The 11,980-nt window shown below is 44.0% G+C and overlaps 1 pseudogene; it reads left to right on the forward strand.

The window, feature by feature from the left end:
* Positions 1 to 5,032: 5,032 nt before the first annotated feature.
* LOC130471103 (uncharacterized) lies at positions 5,033 to 5,133 on the forward strand (annotated as a pseudogene).
* The last annotated feature ends 6,847 nt before the right edge of the window (positions 5,134 to 11,980 follow it).

Consider the following 11,980-nt stretch of genomic DNA (forward strand, 5'->3'; position numbering starts at 1 on the left):
ATAATCATAAGGCGGAAAAAGAGGGAGGAGTGACTCCGGGTTGGGATGGGCCCGTCCAATACGGGTAGGTAGGTGTACGATCCTCATTCCAACTAGGGATGGGCCCTTGTTGGGGAGGGTGATAGGGATAGTTGACATAGGGGGCAAAATCCCCTTTGTCAACATGAAAATCGTACACCCGCCTACCGTAGTAGGACGAGTCAAAATCGGGATAAGAATTCCCTGTGCGGCTTCCTTGTGAAGCAAGAGAAGCCAAGGTGTTAGCTTGGCTCTCTTGTCCTTGCAAGATAGCCGCAAGGGTGGATTGCAAGCCTTGAAAATCAAAAGGAGAGGAAGAAGAGGACATACCACCCTCATTAGGGGAAGGCTCCAAGATAGGAGGACTACGGGGAGGACCATGTGGAGGAGAATCCGGATTGGGTTGAGGAGGAGGAAGCCGCTGTGCTTGGGCAACGAATCGCGGGTCACGGGGAAGCAAGTACCGGACATTAGGAGTCCAAGAAGTGATGGCGGGATTGGGGAGGATGCACCAATCTCGCTGCTTTACCATCCAAATATACTTGTCGTCCTTGGTGGCCTTGATCCACTTGGCATTGGAGAGTGTCCTCAAGTCAAGGAACTCCCCTCCGGGAACCTCATCCAACTCAGCTAAGATGTCCTGATAGGGATCACCGGGGAGTGCCCTCAAGAGAAGAGTGAGCATCCCTCCTAAGAGAATATCCGCACAAGTCTGCTGCCCATCCCGATGCTCAATGATTCGGGTGATCAACAGCTGCCCAAAATCTAGGATCCCCTCATTCTTCTCCGTGGCTAACCATAGGGCGCCAAGTTCCGCACTAGACAAGGATCCGGTGGCCCCCTTTGCAAAGACCGCATATAGGAGCAAGCGGTTCAAGTAACGAATGGCGGGGTGGTGAAAAGAAGAAGACTTGGCCGAGGAGGAAATGAATTTCTTCTCCTCTCCCGTGAGCTCTCCCGACCAAATATTCTCATCATAGTTGTCAACACACTCCGTCACCGGATTAACGATCAAACCCCGGTTCGGGTGAGAGGTAAAGAAATCATTCGGGTTGATGTTAAAGAAATCATTGATCGCCTCGTCGGTGAGCACGTGTTGATTATTGAAAGCTTGGAAATGAAGCTCAACCGACTCTTTACCATTGTCATGCACCCGGCACCTCCTAGCCGAGGAAAGAACATCAAGAGTGACCCTCTTATAAGTTTTGGCATTCATGGTCACAAAATCCTCAAGCTCAAGCCCCGCAATTAAAGCGTTTAGCTCCTTTTCGAACCCCAAATCCTGAACGGTCTTCTTGTGATAGAACTTTGTCGGGCGGATGTTCCGCTTAGACAATTCCTCATAGTAATTTCAAGACCGTTGCTCCGGAAAAACAATTCCGTAGGTCTCGAAGGCCGGAGGAGTGATAGCCTTCCTCTTGTTCGCTTGGGGGTTGGGTCCCTTCTTTGTACGCTTGGTCATCATGATGAATCTTAGGGACAAAAATCTACACACAAGCAAGAAAAGAGACACAATGCAAGGCAAAAGAAAAAAACTAAGTTAGCAAAAAAAACAACAATCTACTATCACAATTATCACCAACAAGTATCACTTCATCACTCAAGTTCAACCTAAACAAACCTCATCAACCAATCCTCATTATCCAAAAACAACAACCCATCAAGAATTCCACCAACATTTCACCAAAAATCGATTAATAGACTAGTCTTGACAAATATTCACAATGAAACATGCATAATAAGTGTAGACTAGCAAGGAACAAACACAAAAACAAACATGCAAATCCAAACAAGCAAAATCAAAGATTTCAGAATTTCACCCAAATAGTATGAACAATGAGCTTAAATGTAAAGAACAATGAAGAAAGAAGGGAAAGAAATCGTCACCACAAGTAAGGGAGGTAGAAAAGATCACCCAAAAGAAAACTCCAATGCTCTAATCACAACAAGGAATCACAAAATCAATGTTCAACCAAACCCTAAAAATTTGGGGTTTTTGAGAAAAATCAGAAATAATTGGTTTTGAGGTGAGGAATGAGGATGAATTTATGAATGTGAGTGGTCTAGAGTGAAATGTGTGAGAAAGATTGAGTAGGAAATGGAGTTTTGAGGAGTTGGAGTAGAGAGGAAAGTAGAGAGATGGTGAAGAAATGAGAAGTGAGGTGAAGAAATGAAAAGAGAGGGGACGGATTTTCCAATAACAAGATCGCAGAACAGCGCAGCCCGACCCGTGCGAGCGCACAAAATAACCATGCGATCGCACGGTTCGAGCCCGATCACACGCCCAGCAGCGCTCGATCGCACGGAATGGCTAGGAGCAACTGCCTCGATTTTCCAATTTCGTGCGACCACACGAATCAACCGTGCGATCGCGCGGAACTGGAATTCATGTTCCTTGGCTTGCTCGACTATTGCACACCCATCTCAACATATTTATTATGAAAAGAAAAGAAAAAAAGATGAAAACACACAAAAACAAACCAGTACAAGAGTTAGACAACCTGGTTGCCTCCCGGGAAGCGCTCGTTTAACGTCATTAGCTTGACGGACCCCCCCAAAAAGGTCAAGGGGGGTCAAACACGACCAACTTTGGGTCAACACTAGTCACCATGCACTTATTTGCCCCTTTGGGCACAAAGATCTTACCGATACCGCCTTTCAAGAGACGAAAGCCAAACGATCCACCAACATGCCCCTCCTCGGGAATTGATGGATTCTTGACCTTCTTGGACTGCTTGGCTTTCTTAGCCGACCTATGGAACACCTTGGAGCGTTTAGCTCCATTAACATCTTCATCATGCATCTCAAATAACTCGGGGATGGCTACAACATCATCAAACTCATCCCCAAGAATCTTTGGATCTCCATGGACTTCCTTTTCACCGAGAGAGGACCTAGCAAGCTTATTAGCACACTTAGAAACATGAAAATCGTTAGAAGAATTAGCACAAGTATGGTTGTTCTCAACACAAGCAAGAGTGTCGATTTTCATGCAACTTTTCATTTTGGGACAACATTGATCATCAATAGTGAGCTTGAAGCTAGCTTTGGCATCTCCAGCCTTCAAGGTGATAAGTCCCCCTTGCACATCGATAAGGGCACCTGCGGTGGCCAAGAATGGCCTCCCCAAGATAATGGGGGTGTGGGCATCCTCATCGATGTCCAAGACAACGAAATCAACAAGAAAAGTAAGCTTGCCAACTACGAGGGGAATATCCTCAATCCTACCCAATGGAAACATAACCGATCGATCGGCTAGTTGCAATGACATAGCGGTAGGAGAGAGATCACAAAGAGTAAGCTTCTCAAAAATCTTATATGGCAAGATTCTCACGCTTGCCCCCAAATCACAAAGAGCATTATCAAATTTTAGCTTTTGAATGCTACAAGGGATAGAAAAACTCCCGGGATCATTGAGTTTTGGGGGAAAGGAGTGCTGAATTAGAGCGCTACAACTCTCCGTGAGTTGAACGGTCTCCTTGGGTTCACACCCTCTCTTGCCACTAAGAATGTCCCTCATGAATCTTGAGTAGTGGGGCATTTGTTTGAGTGCCTCGGTAAAAGATAATGACACATAATGTTTGCTAATGGTTTCCCAGAATTTGTGGAATTGGTCATCCATCTTCTTACCGGCAAATCTTTGAGGGTAGGGGGGAGTAGGAGTTGGGAGAGGAAGAAGGGTAGTCTCTTTCGACTTATCACCATCATTCATGCCATCGACATGAGACTTCCCTTCCTCATCATCATGGTCCGAGGACTCGATCATCTCCCTTAGAATTTTCCCCCCTAGAGCATTGAGCTTCAACATGCGTAACACCATCATCTAAAGTCCTCCCACTCCTTGTCACAATTGCGTACATTTGCTTAGGAGGTTGACCTTGGGGTGGGAGACTTGTGTGCACTTGTTGCTCCTTGATGGTGCTAGCAAGTTGAGCTAGTTGGGTCTCAATCATCTTAAGATGAGTATTGGATTGCTTGAACCCATCCTCAAATTCAACGTTTTTTCTTGGCTTGCGCCCCCACAAACGACTCCATGAGAGCCTCAAGATTCGACTTGAGAGGCGGGAGTGGTGGAGGTGCAACGCCATAACCACTTGGGTTGGATTGATATTGGTTGCCAAAGGTCCTCGGTCCATTGAATCCGGGAGGTGGCAAATGAGATGCACCATAAGGAACTCCCGAGTTCAAAGGATAACCCCCACTTGAGGCACCCCTAAATTGCCCATAAGAGTAGTTATAACCCCCTCCACCTTGATGGTTGGGATTATAACCCCCTTGGTTGTATTGGCCTTGATTGCCAAAACCTTGAGATTGACCGTAGGGCGCTTGGCTTTGATAGTCTTGTGCTCTATAGCCACCTCGGCCTTGGTTATCATACCCACTTCCTTGGCCATAGCCTTGGTGGGGACCATACATGGAGGGCCCTCTAGGTTGCCTAGCAAAATTAGGATTGTTAGGGTTATCATTCCTAGACCTCTCATTGATGGCATTAGCATACTCTACATCAAAATCTCCTTCATACGAAGGGCCATAATCCACAAATGACAAGTTATGAACTAAAGGGCATGCATCGGGGGAATGATTATAGTCTTGGCAATTTTCACAAAAGAATGTGCCCGGAGGCATCGAGCCATAAGAACTAACCTTGCCCTTCCTCTTATTGAGAAGAGTGGCCGAAGGAGATGGAATTGTGGACGGAGATGGTGGCTTGCTTGCTGCACTTCCCGCAAATGGTGTATTCTCAAGCTTCTCTAATCTCGAGCTAAGCTTCTCTATCATCCGTGCTTGCTCTATGGCGTACACCGAGCCCTTTCCATCCTCAATCCTACTTTTCCCATCATAACTTCTTGCACCTACATGCCAAGATTGGTAGTTTTGAACTACATCTTCAATTAACTCCTCAATTTGATCTTCCGTTTTGTTCATGATGGGGCCTCCCGCGCCCGCATCCAAACTTGTTTTCGAGCTTGGACTCAATCCTAGGTAAAAAGTTTGTAGCAGCAACCACTTGGGAATCCCATGATGAGGGCATTCCCTTTGGTATTCCTTGAATCGGTCCCAAGCCTCGAAAAGCGATTCATCACGGCCTTGCTCAAATGATTGAATCTTGTGGCGAAACTCCCCCGTTTTCCCATGAGAATAGAACTTGTTCAAGAAGGCACTAGTTACTTCGTTCCATGTGCGAAGTCAGTTGGGCTTGACCTCCTTGTCAAGCCAATCACTAGCACGACCAAGCAAAGAGAAGCGGAACAAAGTCAATCTCACATAATCCGAGGTCACACCGTTGTGTTTTATTGTGTCACAATAGTGTTCAAACTGCTTCAGATGCTCGTGAGGCGACTCATTGCTTTTCCCACAAAAGGGATGACTTTGCACCAAATTGATCAAGGCGGGCTTGATCTCAAAATTATTAGCACATGTTGTTGGTGCTTGAATCCCACACGTAGCCTCAAATGCTCCCGGTATTCCTAAATTCATAACCGGAAGAGCCATGTTCTCACTAGCTTGCTCACTCACTTCTTGTTCCGTGCCAACACTCAAAGCCTCAAACCTATTATGATTTGACGAGCTACAACGAGCAAGCCTAAGTCTCCTTAAAGTCCTTTCCAATTCAAGGTCAAGAGGATGGAGGATCCTTTGACGAGCACGTCCTCTATCAAGCATAAACACTCAAGAAAACCGTGAGCAATGCAAAGGAAAAACTAAAGCAAGAATGGAATATTTTTTTGTATTTTCAATTAATGAACTAGTCTCAACTAAACTCAATAACAACGACCGTTCCCCGGCAACGGCGCCATTTTGATAAGCGTATTTTCCGTCGTTGATAGAAAACCACCTATGCAAACAATATTTATAAAACCACTTCAACTACCGGCAAGCGGTAAGCAAAGGGATCATCCCAAAGAAACGGTGAATTATTGAGTTGGAAGTCAATCTAGTTCGATCAAAGATTTGTTTTAAATTGTCACTTTTAAGAGTCTAAAAAACAAATAAAGAACTATGTAAAATTGAATCAAGAAAGGGAAATGCTAGGGAGTCGGGGATAGCCTAGGGAAACCGGGGGAAATCAATTCAACTATTTAGCAATGGTGATCATGCAACGAAATGGTGATTAGGCAAACTGCATCTAAAGACGAACCCGCCACCTCTCGGATAGGGAACGCTAAGCGTCTAATCCACGGAAGAGCTTTCGCCTAATCCTAGACTAAACTAACTAGCATATAATAGGTACCGCCATTTGATCAACACAAGATAGGTCCACAATGTCTTGCCAAACCTATCCTATGGTTCCACGGAAATCTAATCGAATAGCATTTGCAACTACCACTCAACTAGCATGGATTTCCTATCATCAAATCTTATTTAATCACATGAATCAACCAACAATCAATAATATATTTCCCCTAATTCATCCCCTAGTTTCTCCCCTTTCCCTAACCTAAAACTACTCACTAATCATCCTAACAATCAAGCTATCCATTAGTTCAAAACTAACTATCATGAAATTAAAGGAGGAGAAGTAGAGAATAGGAAACTTAATTGCTCAATCAAATCAAAAACTGAAAATCAAAGTAACAAGCAAAATTGAAATCAAGAACTCAAGGTATTGAGGAATTGCAAAACAATTATCAACTAAGCAAGTGAAAGAATTAAAGAACTAAGAATTCAATTGCATAAAGAAGAGAAGAGTTGAAGAAAATTACTGAATTGATGCTTGGAATAGAAGAGTTTCTCTCTCTAGATTGAAGAACAAAATCACAAAATCTCTAGAATTGAAAGTGTAAAAATATGAAATGTAAAATATGAAAGCGTCAAATGAAAAAAATCAAAAATCCTATTTATACTAAACCCCAAAAATAAGAGTTTTAAACTCGAAAACTGAATCCCGCGCAGCCGTGCGAACGTGAAGACCCAGGTGCGATCGCATCAGTGCGATCGTGCTGTGCATCAATGCGAACGGGCCCTGCGACGATTCTTCTCCTTCGTGTCGTGCGATCGTGCCCAACAACCGTGCGATCGCACGGCTGTGACTTGGCTAAACCTTAGAAAATCCATGTGTGCTCGCACAGGAAATTAGTGCGAGCCCACCGAAATTCCGTGCGAGCGGGCTCCTCTGCGGTGCGATCGCACAAAATCACTCATAGTTCCTACGTCGATTTTCCGGATTTGTGCGAGCACACGAATTTGAGGCACGAGCGCACACACTGCCTTGACTTTTGGAGCTAACTCTGTAGACCCGTGCGAGCGCACAAAATGTCCGTGCGATCGCACGGCACTGCCTTGACTTTTGGAGCCAACTCTGTAGACCCGTGCGAGCGCACAAAATGTCCATGCGATCGCACGGCACCTGCTCGAGCAAATCTCAGCTGTTTTTCCATCATTTTCAACATTATCACCTGAAAACCACAAAGATGGAAAAGGGGAATAAAAGAACAGCAAAACTATATAAAACTAACAAAAAAGCATAATAAAACTCTATAAATCCTAGCCTAGAGCGACATAAATGCCGCTCATCAGTATGGAAAGGAAATTGGAATCCTACTAGGAACTTAATTAGCTTAATTAGAATTTCATTAAAACTCTTATTAACTAATTTATCCATTAGGAATAGGAATTTAATCTTTAAACGAATCCCATTAGAATTAGGATTTGTATCGGACACAAACACACACACGGGCATGGCCCGCATGCGCGCAGGCCATGCCCGCGCACAGCCCTTGTAGGCGCTCAGCCCACGCAAGCCTTGCGGCCCACGCGAGCCTCACAGCCCACGCGAGCAGCCATACTCGCAGCCCATTGCGCGCGCAGCCATGCTGGCAGCCTTGGCCTGCTGGGCCTAGCCTTGCGCTGAGCCTGGCGTGGCCTTGGGTGTCTTGTATGGCGCGCTGGCTTGCTGGACGCTGGCCTGGCTTCGTGATGGGCCTTCGTCTAGCAAGTCTCGTCCGATGCTAATTAGTACGACGCGCTTCCGATTAATTTCCCGATTCCGGAATTCATTTCCGATACGAACAATATTTAAAATTTCCGATTATGGAATTAATTTCCGTTTCGAACAAATATTTAATATTTCCGTTTCCGGAATTATATTCCGATTCCAATAATATTTCCGTTTCTGACAATATTTCCGTTTCCGGCAATATTTCAGATTCCGGCAATATTTCCATTTCAGATAATATTTTCCGATACGTACCATGTTTCCGTTTCCGACAACATCGACGACTTGGATAATATTTATATTTCCGATACGATCCATATTTCCGTTTCCGGTAATATCATCGTTTCCGGTGTATTCATTATATGCCTTTGACGAACTTAGCTCCCACTGAAACCAAGATCCGTCGATTCCGAATATCCATAGATGGAGTATTTAATGCCATTAAATATTTGATCCGTTTACGTACTATTTGTGTGACCCTACGCGTTCAGTCAAGAATAAGTTGTGGATTAATATCATTAATCCACTTGAACTGAAGCGGCCTCTAGCTAGGCATTCAGTTCACTTGATCTCACTGAATTATTAACTTGTTAATTAATACTGAACCGCATTTATTAGACTTATCATTAAATGCATACTTGGACCAAGGGCATTATTTCCTTCAAAAACCTCAGTCAAAGTGGGGGCTTATAGAGGGTATCTACACCCGAAAAAATGGGCAATTTTTTTTCATTTTGCATGCATACATATAGCCACAAATTTCAAAATGCACACACAACGCATACGAAATTCAATTCATTACCTTGCAAGAAAACAATCATACAAGTTCAAAATACAAAATCCAAGATTCAAATACAAAAAACCATACAAAATCCAAAGATTCAAAGATTCAAAGATTCAAAGATTCAAACCATACAAATCCAAATACAAAAAACAAACTACAAACATCCATACAAAAATCCTCAAACAAAAGCTCAACCGAGGCAAAGGTAGAACTCGCTACCATGCAGGATCAGTGCGAGTCATACTCAATCACAGGCTCGATCACATGCTCCTTATTTCTGTTTCGGCTCATGTACCGCTCCAACTCCTGGTCTAGCTCTGTCCCGGGGGTAACTGGCTCCTGCTCTGAAATGCAGAAGGTACCGGAAGGCCGCTAAGGTCCCTGCTGATAAGGAGGAAACTAATAAGACTGTTGGGTCGCCATAAACCGACGCCGCATCTCCAAATCCTGAGCCTGGCGCCTCCGCTCCATCTCATACCACTGTGCGCAAGACTCCGCACCCCAAGGCTGAAAACTGCTCGCTCCTAAATGGACATCAGGGGAGGGCGTGAAAGGCATCTGACTGCCTATACCTCCGTAAGAGTACGAATGCCTGCCAGGCTGAGCAGAAGTATAAGGAATATCTCCCCAACCAACATCCGAGTACCTCTGGCGAGTGACAGTACTAAGACCCGGGCCTAATCTCTGCCCGGTTTGCTCCCTCGAAGTACCAACCTGAGGACCCCTGTCATCAGAGTCCCTACGACCTCGACCACGCTCCTATTCAAGATTCAAAATTCAAGCATCAGATATCCATATACAAGTTTCAAGAGTACAAACACCTCAGAATCAATAAACCCACCTCTATGTCCCGTCCAGCAAGCTTCTTGGTCAGATTTACACAATGCTTCTTCAAGGAGTCAATCACGAGCATCCAACAACGCACTCTCGCCCGAGGCGCCTGCATACAAAATTCAAAATCAATTTCCAGATACAAGATTGCAACCAATTTCAAGAAAATACAAAGGCACTTACAGTTTCTTAGTACTCCGGAAGAGCATCGGTTGCCTTCCGATCTGGAAGAGAGTCCATTGGAATAGTAACCTCCACCTGCTCCCCATTCGAGTCCACATAGCGGAGAACCCTGTCAACATAGGGAACATCCTTCGGGCCGATCTCCTCAGCCTACAAGCACACATACAAAGACCCAGTCATACAAAATTCAAGAATACAAGAATACAAGAATACAAGAATACAAGGATACAAGGATACAAGATTCAAAATCCAAAAACTCACCGGCGGCACAAAGAGAACAGGTGGAGCAAGTCTCAACATGAGGTCTTCATAGCGACTCCTCTTATCTACAAAATTCTCCCACGGGAGACAAATGGACTCGCCACCAGCCTCCATAGCCTCCGCATAGATCCGGGTGACATCAACAGTCTTCGCCAACATGAAATCTGGAGGATCAAAAGGGACAAACCTGCCTCCTGAAGGAAATAATGCCCTTGGTCCAAGTATGAATTTAATGAAAAGTCTAATAAATGCGGTTCAGTATTAATTACGCAAGTTAATAATTCAGTGAGATCAAGTGAACTGAATGCCTAGCTAGAGGCCGCTTCAGTTCAAGTGGATTAATGATATTAATCCACAGCTTACTCTTGACAGAATTCGTAGGGTCACACAAATAGTACGTAAACGGATCAAGTATTTATTGGCATTGAATACTCTATCTAATCAATATTCGGAATCGACAAATCTTAGTTTCAGTAGGAGCTGAGATCGTCAAAGGCAAGTAAATGAATACTCCAGAAACGATGATATTGCCGGAAACGGAAATATGGATCGTATCGGAAATATAAATATTATCCAAGTCGTATATGTTGCCGGAAACGAAAACATGGTACGTATCGGAAAATATTATCGGAAATGGAAATATTGCCGGAATCGGAAATATTGCCGGAAACGGAAATATTGTCAGAATCGGAAATATTATCGGAATCGGAAAATAATTCCGGAAACGGAAATATTAAATATTTGTTCGAGACGTAAATTAATTCCGGAATCGGAAATGTTAAATATTGTTCGTATCGGAAATGAATTCCGGAATCGGGAAATTAATCGGAAGCGCGTCGTACGAATTAGCATCAGACGAGCTTGCTAGATGAAGGCCCAGCACGAAGCCAGGCCCACGTCCAGCAAGAGAAACGCGCACCACAACGCACTAGCCCAAGGCTGCGCCAGGCCCACCGCAAGGAAGGCCCAGCGCGCGCCCAAGGCTGCGGCAGCATGTGGGCTTCGTGGCAGTGGGCTGCAAGTGCTCGTGGGCTGCGCGCGCGCGCATGGCGCCCCTCGTCGGATGCTGTGCGTGCGTGTGTGTTTGTGTTCACTTACGAAACCTAAAGCATATAGGATTTATTTGTTGATTGAATTTCCTAATCCTAAAAGATAGATTAATTAATTTAGAGTTCTGCTAGGATTCTAATTTAATTAATTCGTATCCTAGTAGGATTCGATTACTTATTCCATGGCCTATAAATATAAAGTTCAGGGCTAATAATTTATAACGAGTTTCAATTATTCAAAGGTAAGAATTTGAGCAAAAATTCAGCCAAGCACTTGCCCGTATTAGCCGAATATTATTAGTACCTTAAGGGCGTGCCCTCCGGACGTACTGTGGACTTTCTACGGAGGGACGACACTTGGATTCCTAAAGACTTGTTCTTGTTCGGTTCGGGCGCAGCAAGGGAGGGCACGCTACAAAGTGTATGCATCTAAATTATGCTAATTGTTATGTGGCAATTAATTTGGAATCCTGGCATTTATGGTTATTTCAACATGATTTATATTTGTTTATACGGTTTTTTCATGAAATGCCCCTGAGGTTTGCAAAAACGCACCAAATACCCTCGCGTCTTTTGAATCACATAATATACCCCTATTTTTGCCTAAGTTTGCACCAAATACCCCTAATCCGACCTTCCGTTAGTCTTCCGTTAAGTCATGTTTATAATTCACAGAATGCCCCTATTTATAAACTTATTGCACAATATAGACCTATTGCAGAATTTGATTCTAATGAAGCTATAAGGGTGTGGGGTTTATCATCTTTATGTAAGCAAACTACCAATCACCCCTCTTATACGAATTAGTTAAAATCGGTAAAACTATACGCACTACCAAACCGTAATCAACAAATTTGGTCATCATAAATGGTGAAGATAATCTCTCAGTACAAATTGTATCAAGATGACATTCTCAAA

The sequence above is a fragment of the Spinacia oleracea genome, chromosome 3 (assembly GCF_020520425.1).
Source record: "Spinacia oleracea cultivar Varoflay chromosome 3, BTI_SOV_V1, whole genome shotgun sequence".
Classification (NCBI taxonomy): domain Eukaryota; kingdom Viridiplantae; phylum Streptophyta; class Magnoliopsida; order Caryophyllales; family Amaranthaceae; genus Spinacia; species Spinacia oleracea.